Raw genomic sequence first — 10,956 nt, 5'->3', positions numbered from 1 at the left:
CAAGAAAGCCAAGTATAGATCACATTACAAGCTCGAATTCCGAATCCTGAACCAGAGATTCTGGGTTCGTATCCCCAGCAGAGTCGCCAGAGTTATCACACCTCATTTTTACGTGAAAAGGAGTTTTTCCAATTTAAGTGACATTATTTGGAAATGGATTGATTTTATTTAATTATAAAGAGTTGCCACTTGGAATAAAGTTTTTTAGGTGTTCTAAGTCACTAATTGTTAAATCCCTAATCGAGGAAAGTTTTGACTCCTAATTATAGTCCGTGAAATATAAAAGATCGGGTAAGAAATTCTGTTAACTAAGGAGAAGGTGTAAGGCACTCCTGAGTTCCGTGGTTTTAGCACGGTCACTTAATAATCATACTTGGCACAACTAATTCTGGATATTCTATGTGTTTTGGGACTTTATACATTTTTTCCTTGAACTACTTTTAAATTACTTGATTATTCATAATTATGGAATTATCTTGAAACGAGTCACGCGTACGTGTACTCGTTTTATTTGGTGCGTCAAGAATAATGTCACTCGTACGTGTACACAATTAATAACACTTTATTATTATTTTAAGAAATTAGTTTGTCAAGTCGCGCAAACGTGTACTTTGCCTTTAAACTTGTAGATCACAACTATGTCACGCGAACATGTACATAGACACGATAATTAAATAAGTGGGCCCTAAAGCATGCTAGCGCATTTGAATTATTCTTTCCCTAATTTTGGAATCAATGTGATGCCACAGAGTTATGGATAAATAATTAAGTGGCACCTAAAGCATGCTAGCGCATTTGAATTATTCTTTCCCTAATTTTGGAATTAATGTGAGGCCACAGAGTTATGGATAAAAATGATTGCAGAGGAAATGATCAATTCACCATCAATACTTATACATTAACTTAAATAAGAAATGACAACAAATTAATCTAAAGCGATATTAAGCAACAAACTAGCCAGAAACGTACAAACCCGTTATAAAATAAAGATTGTAAACTAAAGACAAGTATAGAGAGAAACTGATATATTATTCAAACTTCAAACTTATGTAAATAATGAACTAAAAACTCCTTTATTTATAGAAGAAAGGAAGCTCCTGTGTAAGCTGCTACTGTACCAAATATAGATAATCTTCTACCGGTGATAATATTTATCCATAACGGAGTACCGAAAGGATAAGCACATTATACCAGATATAGATAATCTTCTACCGGGGGTACTATTTATCCATAACGGAGTACCGAAAGGATAAGCTTCTTCAAGAGGCTTATTTCTAATAAAGCACTAAATAGATAAACATATTTACGACGGAGTCCCATATGGATAAGCTTTTTCAGGAAGCTTCTTTCTAACGGAGTACTAAATGAACATCCATAATATAATATATTCATAACACTCCCCCTTGGATGTTCATTAAAAGATAATGTGCCTCATTAAAACCTTACTAGGAAAAACTCCGTGAGAAAAAAATCCTAGTGAATGAAAACGAGTACACATATGTAGTAATACGCATAACTAGTTATCTCATTAAAAACCTTATAAGGAAAACCCTGTGGGAAAAAAACTTAGTAAGGAAAAAGAGTATAGCGCGTATTTTACTCCCCTGATAAAAACCTTGTTTCAAATATTTGAGTCTATGCATTCCAATCTTGTATACCATCTTCTCAAAAGTTGAAGTTGGCAAAGATTTAGTGAATAAATCTGCCGAATTGTCACTTGAATGGATTTGTTGCACATCAATGTCACCATTTTTCTGAAGATCACGTGTGTAGAATAATTTTGGTGAAATGTGCTTCATTCTATCTCCTTTTATAAATCCTTCCTTTAATTGGGCTATACATGTAACATTGTCTTCGTATAAAATGGTGGATCTTTTATCACATTCCAAACCACATTTTTCTTGAATAAAATGAATCACTAATCTCAACCATACACATTCCCTACTTGCTTCATGAATAGCTATTATCTCATCATGATTTGAAGAAGTAGCAATAATAGATTGCTTTATGGAGTGCCATGATATGACAGTACCTCCACATGTAAACACGTACCCGATTTGAGATCCAGCTTTATGTGGATCAAATAAATAACCTGCATCTGCATAACCAACAAGATCTGCACTACCTTTGTTAGAATAAAATAAACCAATATCAAGTGTTCCCTTTAAATATCGCAATATATGCTTAATCCCGTTCCAATATCTCTGTGTAGGAGAAGAGCTATATCTTGCTAGTAAATTAACAAAAAATGCTATGTCAGGCCTTGTAGCATTACAAGATACATAAGTGTACCAATTGCACTAAGATAAGGTATTTCAGGACCAAGGAGTTCCTCATCCTCTTTTGGAGGTCGGAACAAATCCTTATTCACTTCAAGTGATCGAACAACCATTGGTGTACTCAATGGGTGCGCTTTGTCCATGTAAAAGCATTTTAAGACTCTTTCTGTATAGGCAGATTGATGGATAAAGATCCCGTCTGCTAAATGTTCACCAAGATAAAGTTTTGTCTTTCCAAGATCTTTCATCTCAAATTCTTTCTTAAGATATACAATTGCCTTTTGGAGCTCTTCTGGAGTTCTAACAAGATTTATGTCATCAACATAAACAGCAAGTATAACAAATTCTGATGCCATTTTCTTTATAAAAATACATGGACAAATAATATCATTTATGTAACCTTCTTTCAGCAAATATTCATTAAGGCGATTATACCACATACGCCCAATGTAATGACCCGACCGGTCATTTTACTTTCTAGAACCCCGTTCCCCTAAATAAAACTTCTCGTATGTGCTTTTATTAATTTATGACTTGAGGGATGGTTGGTTCGGGATTTGGAAGGGTTCGGGTTGAAATCAAAGCACTTGGTTCCTTAAGGTTGGCTAAAAAGGCCAAGTTTGACTTCGATCAACATTTTGAGTAAACGACCTTAGAATCAGGATTTGACGGTTCCAATAGGTTCGTATGATGATTTCAGACTTGGGCGTATGTTCGGATCGGGTTTTGGATGACTCGGGAGCGTTTTGGCGCATAATAGTGAAAGTTGGTTCTTGAAGAATCTTGAAGTTCTTTAAATTTGGTTTGGAGCGGGTTTTGATGATATCGAGGTCCAAACGGAATTCCGAGATCGAAAATAGTTCCGTAATGTCATTTAAGACTTTCACGAAAAATTTAGTGTCATTCCGAGTAGTTTAAGTATGTTTCGGCACATTGGAAGTAAATTGAAGAACTTGAAGTTCTTAAGTTCGATTCAATTGGTTTTGGGGAGCGATTCTTAGTTTTGATGTTGTTTCGGGCATTCCGAGAGTTTGAGCGAGTCTGTTTTATGATTCCAAACTTGTTGGTACGTTCGGGTGGGGCCCTGGGGGCCCCGAGTGTCAATCGGACGAGGCTCAGACCAATATGAGAATTTGGAGCAACAACTGAAGCATTAGGTCTGTCATAATCGCACCTGCGATTGGCCAGCCGCTGGTGCTAGCTCGCAGGTGCGAGCCAAGCCTCAAAGAAGCGGCCAAGGAAGGGCACCCCAAATTCCGCAGGTGCAGCCCATCCTCCACAGAAGCGAGACCGCAGAAGCAAAAACCCGTCCGCAAAAGCGACGCCAGCCAGCCCAGGGGAATTCCACAGAAGCGAGGGCACAGGTGATCATGCCCAACTATGCCTTATAAAAGGACTAAGCGGTCGTTGCATATATAATCCGGTTTACAAGTCCGGAGTCGAATCCCACTGGGAATTAACCTCTCAAACACAGCTACTAGACTCGCACGAACTCATGCAATCAAACTTCAGAAATATTTAGGTAACAATTTTGAATGTTTACTCACAAAATATTTTGCATTATAAAAGTGCAACAATTAGTAACTAACTACTAGCGGGTTATAGACAAGAATTCGAATGATCTAAGGTTGTGATTTCTCCTATTGTCAGAATCTTTTCCTCTATGTTTTCTATAAATCTGCCTAAGTCTTCTCTATCAATCATGAGCTCTCTAACTATCGTAACTCTCTTCCGAGTAATTACTACAATTTACTAGACATATTCTCTCGAATTACGCTAGCTGGCATTAAGTACGGCTCACTCAGATCGCACCAAGGTTTTGTTATCCTTAATCCCGCCTTTAAACCCTTCATGTTGATCCCTCATATACGTTAGGAGTGATGTTGTTCAACAACTACCTAAATATGCACTCTCTCCCGGGTAATACACACTTAATAGGCACAGTTGATTGAGGGCCCTTCAATCAACCACAATAATATTATAGTTGAACAAATAGAGAAAATACTACGGCAAATCTATATTAACGTAACAAGAAGTCATCCTTCAATAGGTTCCATCAAAACCTTAGATTATGAGTTTAGCTACTCATACTCATAGTCACAATATCCAAAGTATTTTGCATAATTAAATTACAAAGTAAGGATAAAGGGATGTAAAAATCGATGAGTCTAACTCCCAACGATTGTTCCACGAGCTATCCTTGCCCCCAGTTGCAAAAGTCCCCTCAGAAGTGGCGTTTTAGGTCTATTTATATGTGTAGGAAAAAACCTAAATGCGTAGGCCAAGTCCTAGTCAAACCAGGAGACGAAATAAGCCTTTAAAGTTCGAAATGTGTGTGCCTCAGACCTGGCCTCGTCGATGCTTCACGCGAGCTGAAGCTCGCCCCAGACCTGGCATCGCCAGCTTCAACGCCTGGTGGAGCTCGCCCCAGGTCTAGCGTCGCCAGTTTCAACGCCTGGTCTAGTTCGCCTTAGGCTTGGCATTGCCAGCCTTAACACGAGGTGGAGGGCTCGCCCAACCTGCTCTAACGCCTGTTCTAGGTTTGGCTTCGCCAGCTTTTCATATGTCGGTAGCTCACTTCTTTTTTTCTTTTTTTCCAATTATTTTCGAGCACGCTTTAGACTTTACTTATTCCTTTTTCTCTACTTTCATCTTTAATTCACTTACACATAAAATACACTCTATTACGCACAATAAAGTGTAATTTATCATTAAAGCATGTAAAATGCAAGGCGAATAATGTGCTAAACTATGGAATTATAGCCACACATCAATACCCCACACTTAAACATTGCTTGTCCTCGAGCAATCAAACTACACTTATAGACACAACCTTTCTAAACAATTCCCTTAACTCATTACACCAAGAATATTTAAAATAGTCTAAGCCCAAAGGTGTAACATCCTCGCCTCAAGATTTGACTTACAAATACCATGCCTTATTCACAATTCACTCACTTACTCTAACATGGAGGTCAACGACATTACCTTTCCGTTATGAATCACGTGGCCTCACCCAATCAAAGATCTTAGTTCCACACACAATGAATTTTATGAACGTAGGAACTCAAGATAGGAAAAATTCACTCGCTCTCAGAAATAACATTATATGCCACACATGATGCACCATAGGCTTGCCCGGAGTGTAATACTCTACTAATTGAGTTCATTCAGTCAAGGATCAAGTAGGGCTTTCATTGGTTGTAATATAGATTGCGGGTCGGGTAAGATACATTTGGATATGAGTGACTACACCTCCCTTAAGCACTTTAATACATATACCTTAATACAACAGCTCATACTTATGTCAAACCCAACATTCCACCTTCACTTCAAATTATATTACCCCATACTTCTTTAAGCACAAGTATATCACTAGCCACCATCATCAAGAATTATTTTTCATACAATACACTATTATCATTTTTCTCTCTTCTTTTCTTTTTTCTTTTTTTTTCTTTCTCTTCAAGTGGCTTTTATTGATATCTTTTTTTTTTTCAAGACAATGCACCTTTCTCCTCATTTCAATTGTTCCACTCAAAAGCCAACCCACCACCCCACACTTTAACTTTTACATAATTCATCACAATTTAAGTGCTCATGAGATGTGACAAGGTTCAAATTTATGGTCAATTCAAACAATGGGGTACGGCTTGTAATGTGGTTACCAATGAAATAGGATTATAGGCTCAAAGGGGTTAACTATGATACATATATTTTTAGGTGGGTAAACTATATATAACTGGCTTAACAAAGAAACGCCTATATCACTTCCTAGACTGAACAAGACTACTTTTTCACTTTGCACACATATGGGGCAAGTCTAGACATCAAATGCAATGCACAGAATACATACAAAACCTCACACAGACATGGCACATAACTCACTCAGGATTTGTTTCATCGCGACATTCCAGTCCAAGCAGTTAAGCAAAATTAAGAATCTATGATTTCAGGTACTTATACTAGAGTCAAAAATCGAGCCTAAGCGTCACAATCATAGTACTAACTATTCTCAAGGCATAACAAAGCTAAGAGATATTGCTGCAATTAAATGCATAGCCCCGTGTTTCCTACTCCTAAAAATTAAAACTAACTACACCCGGTTCAACTAAAAGCCCTTGGAAAAGAACCACGGCCCAAAGAAAAACCAAGGGGGAATTACTACACTACCTACAAGAAAATCTTTTTGGTTTATTTTTCTTTAGACTTACTTCCCTCAAGAAAACTGTATAGGAGATCCATCATCGGGAAAAGTCCAATTTTTTTTTTTTTTACTTACAACAAATAACTAAAAATAAATACTAAAACAATTAACTAAACAAATAACTAAACAATTAACTAAACAATTAACTAAACTAATAACTTAAAAAACTAAGCAAAACTAATATTTATAAGTCTCCACCCCACACTTAGATCATGCATTGTCCTCAGTGCATGCACAAAATGATAAAACAAGAAAAATGAGTAGGGTGTTAGGAAAAACTCCCTGGTCATACTGCATCGTCGCCCTCATCCTCTGAGGCTGCCCATTCTTCCTCCTGTGCATCCTCCTCCTCATCATTATTGTCCTTATCGTCTGACTGGTCCGACTCATGAGCGTTGAGCAGGAACCACTCATCCAATAAGGCCCTATCCCCAGTCTTAACCGGCCGACCCCCTATCCTCAGCTGAAAATCCATCATCCCACAGAAATGGGCCATAAAACTATCATCACGAGCATTGCGCTCGGTACCTGTCAATGATGGTATTGCCGTCTCTTCTTTCACCCGTACACTAGTGATGTCTGTATGTCGTATGGGATGATCAATGATATGGTCAAACTCTGGCTCCTCCTCAACCTCCTCGTGTCTTAAGAACTGAGTCAAAAAATTGGCAAATGGCATTCGATCGACCTTCTTAATTGTTCTTACTGAAGACATTTGGTAGTAGATCAGATTACCCACATTCACCCTTTGCCTCATCATGAGGAAGTAGAGCACACAAGTCCTCTCTAGGCTAATGAGCATGTCATGATTGCACGGTAGGAGCCGTGCATTGATCAGTTTTAACCAAAATTGAGCCTCCGCCCTCATCTTCTTTTTGGGGAACTTCTTGTGCCGATTTGTTTTCTTATCTGGATCCATGCTGCCGTAGAATTGACACCACATAACGGTGTCTCAGCTCTCTATATGTAGGGCGATGAATGAAGTAGTCCAATGGCTACACAGGAACATCTGGAACACCTAAAATGTTACATATGGCTGTGGCTGAAAAGTTTATCAACCGTCCACGAATTCGCACCAGCTGTTCGGTATCCTGTGGATCAAACCCTAGATAGAATTCCCGCACTAGATTGAGATTAATATCCCATGTGTTCTTAAAGACGTCTCAACCCCAAATCATGGATGCCCCTCCAAATAGCCTGGTACTTTGCTTGCAGTCGGTGCTCATGGATAGCGGCTTTCGGATGTACATGTTTAGGCTTACAACACATGTACCAATCCTTAGTATGCGGGGGTATGCTTCTGATTCCAAACTCCCGTTGGCCTTAGGGTTGTGGACGCATGGCTGCTATAGCTGCCACAACTTATGCTTCTTCACCTCGACTGGAGGTAGCTTCTCCCCCTTTTCTCTTCTTTGGGGAGGTGTGGAGGTCGCCTTTGCTTTAGCCGGAGCAGTGGAAGTAGCCTTTCCTTTGCCGGTGTCTTTTCTCGGAGGCATATTCATTCCTACACAAGTAAACATCAATCAGTTAAAACTGCATTACTATATGACAAACATGGTCTTGCCCAAATTTCTGAGGTTACTCAGACTTCACCTCGTATTTTCTTAATCTTGAGAATCAAACAACAACACATGATTGCTTCCTCTAATTTCAAAGCATCGGTCTACCAGTGAGGCACCCCACACTTAAGATTTTAACGTGGTGCATGACTACATAACACTAGTCTATTAAGCCCGGAGACTCGAGCTCCAATGGGGATAAGGAATGCTATTGAGGCATTATAGCAAACACTTAGCATGCACTAGTGACATGGTAGTGCTTGTAGGGGTGGGGGATTGCCTCACCCTCCCAACTCGGCTTGGGCATTCCGTACCACCACATGTTCATACAATAGTAACACCATTCCTATGGGGTTCATGGGGTTGGGACACACACATATTATTACAATGAAGAACAACCCCCAAACTTTGTGTCTAATTTCATAGCTTCATCCAACTCGACATTGCAAAGGAAGGAGATAAGAATCATACCTTAGATGCTTTAAGAGGAAGAATTTGCCTTGGTACTGCTGTTGTGCAAGTGAAGGAAATAGGAGAAGCTTGCTTAACTTCAATGGAGTTGGGAGGGGAAGGGATGGCAGTGTTGCATGAGTGTGTGAGGGCAGTGTATCTGCATGAGTGTTTTGTGAGGAGTGAAGTGTTTTAGGTTAGGGTTTTGTGTTTTTTTTGGTTTTGTTTTGGGCGTTTAAGTAGGGGAGTTAGAAGCAAATAAGGGAACAAAACTTAAAATAAGCCCGACAATTACTTACCTGGTGACGCCTGCCTTATTACCTAGCCCTAGCCCTCGCGACGCGAGTTAAAGGGCTTGCTGCATGAGTCATATTGCTTGAACCATCTGGCCTTTTCCCTCGCGACGCTAGATATAACGCAAGCCTAAGCTCGCCCAAACCCATGCGAGGCGAGCTCTGTCGCCTGTTATACCTCGCCTCAATCTATGCGAGGCGATCTACCATGCACGGTTTCCTTCAGACAATGCACAGTGCTCCGTACGACATGCCAAAATCACCTGCAAACTTTTTAGGACCTAAAAACGAAGAGAACACTTCTAACTACACTACAAATCAACTACGAATTGGGTTGCCTCCCAACGAGCGCCTTAGTTAATGTCTCGACACGACGGATATAACATTACAATGGGATGCCTCCCATGAAGCGTATGATTTAACGTCGCGGCATGACGTAGGTAATCGCACTTAAGGCTCACTCAACATTTGTGGCTCAAGCAGATGAGTCACCGACACTACTTTCGCATCATCCATGCCCAAATAATGTTTTAACCTGTGCCCATTGATTCTAAACGTGCAAGGGTCATTTTCCGCAACAATCTCTACGGCACCAGTGGGGTGAATCTCTACCACACAAAATGGTCCTGACCATCTTGACATTAATTTGCCCGGAAATAACCTCAGTCTTGAATTGTATATCAAAACCATATCTCCGGATTTAAAACTCCGCTCAAGAATATTTTTATCATGCATCATCTTCATTCTCTCCTTGTATAGTCTTGTGCTCTTAAAAGCGTGGTAGCGAAACTCATCAACTTCGTGTAACTCTACTTGTACACGCAACTTCTATATCGAGATTCAGCTGCCTCAATGCCCATAAAGCTCTATGCTCTAACTCCACTGGTAAGTGAAACACCTTCCCAAATACCAATTTATATGGCGACATGCCAATCGGAGTTTTGAAAGCGGTACGATAGGCCCAGAGTGCATCATCTAACTTTCTCACCCAATTCGTTCTTGTAGCATTCACAGTCTTTGTCAAAACGCTCTTTATCTCTCTATTCGAAACTTCCACTTGCCCACTCGTTTTGGATGATATGGGGTGGAAACCTTGTGGCGTATATCATACTTTTCTAACAACTTTGTGAAGGCTCGATTACAGAAGTGAGTGCATATGTCACTGATTATTGCCCTTGGAGTGCCAAATCGGGTGAATATATTCTTTCTCAAAAAACCAATTACAATTACCCCCTTTGCTTCATTTGTAGGGAGCACTGCAACCTCTACCCATTTTGACACGTAGTCCACAACTACGAGTATGTACTTGTTTCCGTATGAGCTGACGAAAGGCCTCATGAAATCGATTCCCCATACATCAAACACTTCTACCTCCTGAATTGGGTTCATAGGCATCTCATGTCGGCGGGAAATATTCCCAGTTCGTTGGCATTCGTCACAACCCTTCACCCATAAATGTGCATCTTTGAACAATGTCAGCCAGTAGAAGCCCGACTCCAGCACTTTTGCAGCTGTCCTTACTCCCCAGAAATGGCCACCATATGGTGGCGCGTCACAAGCCTGCAAAATAGAAGATTGGTCTATCTCAGGGATACATCTCCGGATCATGTTATCAACACAAATCCTGAACAGATAAGGCTCATCCCAATAATACATGCGACAGTCATGAAAGAACTTTTTCTTTTGAACAGAGGAAAGGTCATATGGAACAATACCGCTTGCCAAGTAGTTTGCAATGTCTGCATACTATGGCGCTACCTCAAGACTCGTGGCTAGTAGTTGTTCATCTGGGAAAGTCTCCACAATATCTTCCCCTCAACGTTTTTTTCGGCTCCTTCCAGCCCAGACAAGTGATCAGCCACTTGGTTCTCCGTTCCCTTTCGGTCACGGATTTCCAAGTCAAATTCTTGCAGTAGTAGCACCCATCAAATCAGGCGCAACTTTGGCTCCTTCTTATCAATGAGGTACCTGAAAGCAGCATGATCAGTATAAACAATTACCTTCGAGCCTATCAAGTATGACATGAATTTGTCAAATGCGAACACTACTGTTAGAATCTCCTTCTCGGTCACTGTGTAATTTAGTTGGGCATCACTCAAAGTTCTACTTGCATAATATATTGGATGCATGACTTTGTCTTTGCGCTGCCCAAGCACTGCTCCCATAAT

Source organism: Nicotiana tabacum, chromosome 17 (genome assembly GCF_000715075.1).
Source record: "Nicotiana tabacum cultivar K326 chromosome 17, ASM71507v2, whole genome shotgun sequence".
NCBI lineage: Eukaryota > Viridiplantae > Streptophyta > Magnoliopsida > Solanales > Solanaceae > Nicotiana > Nicotiana tabacum.
This window is presented reverse-complemented; position numbering follows the sequence as displayed.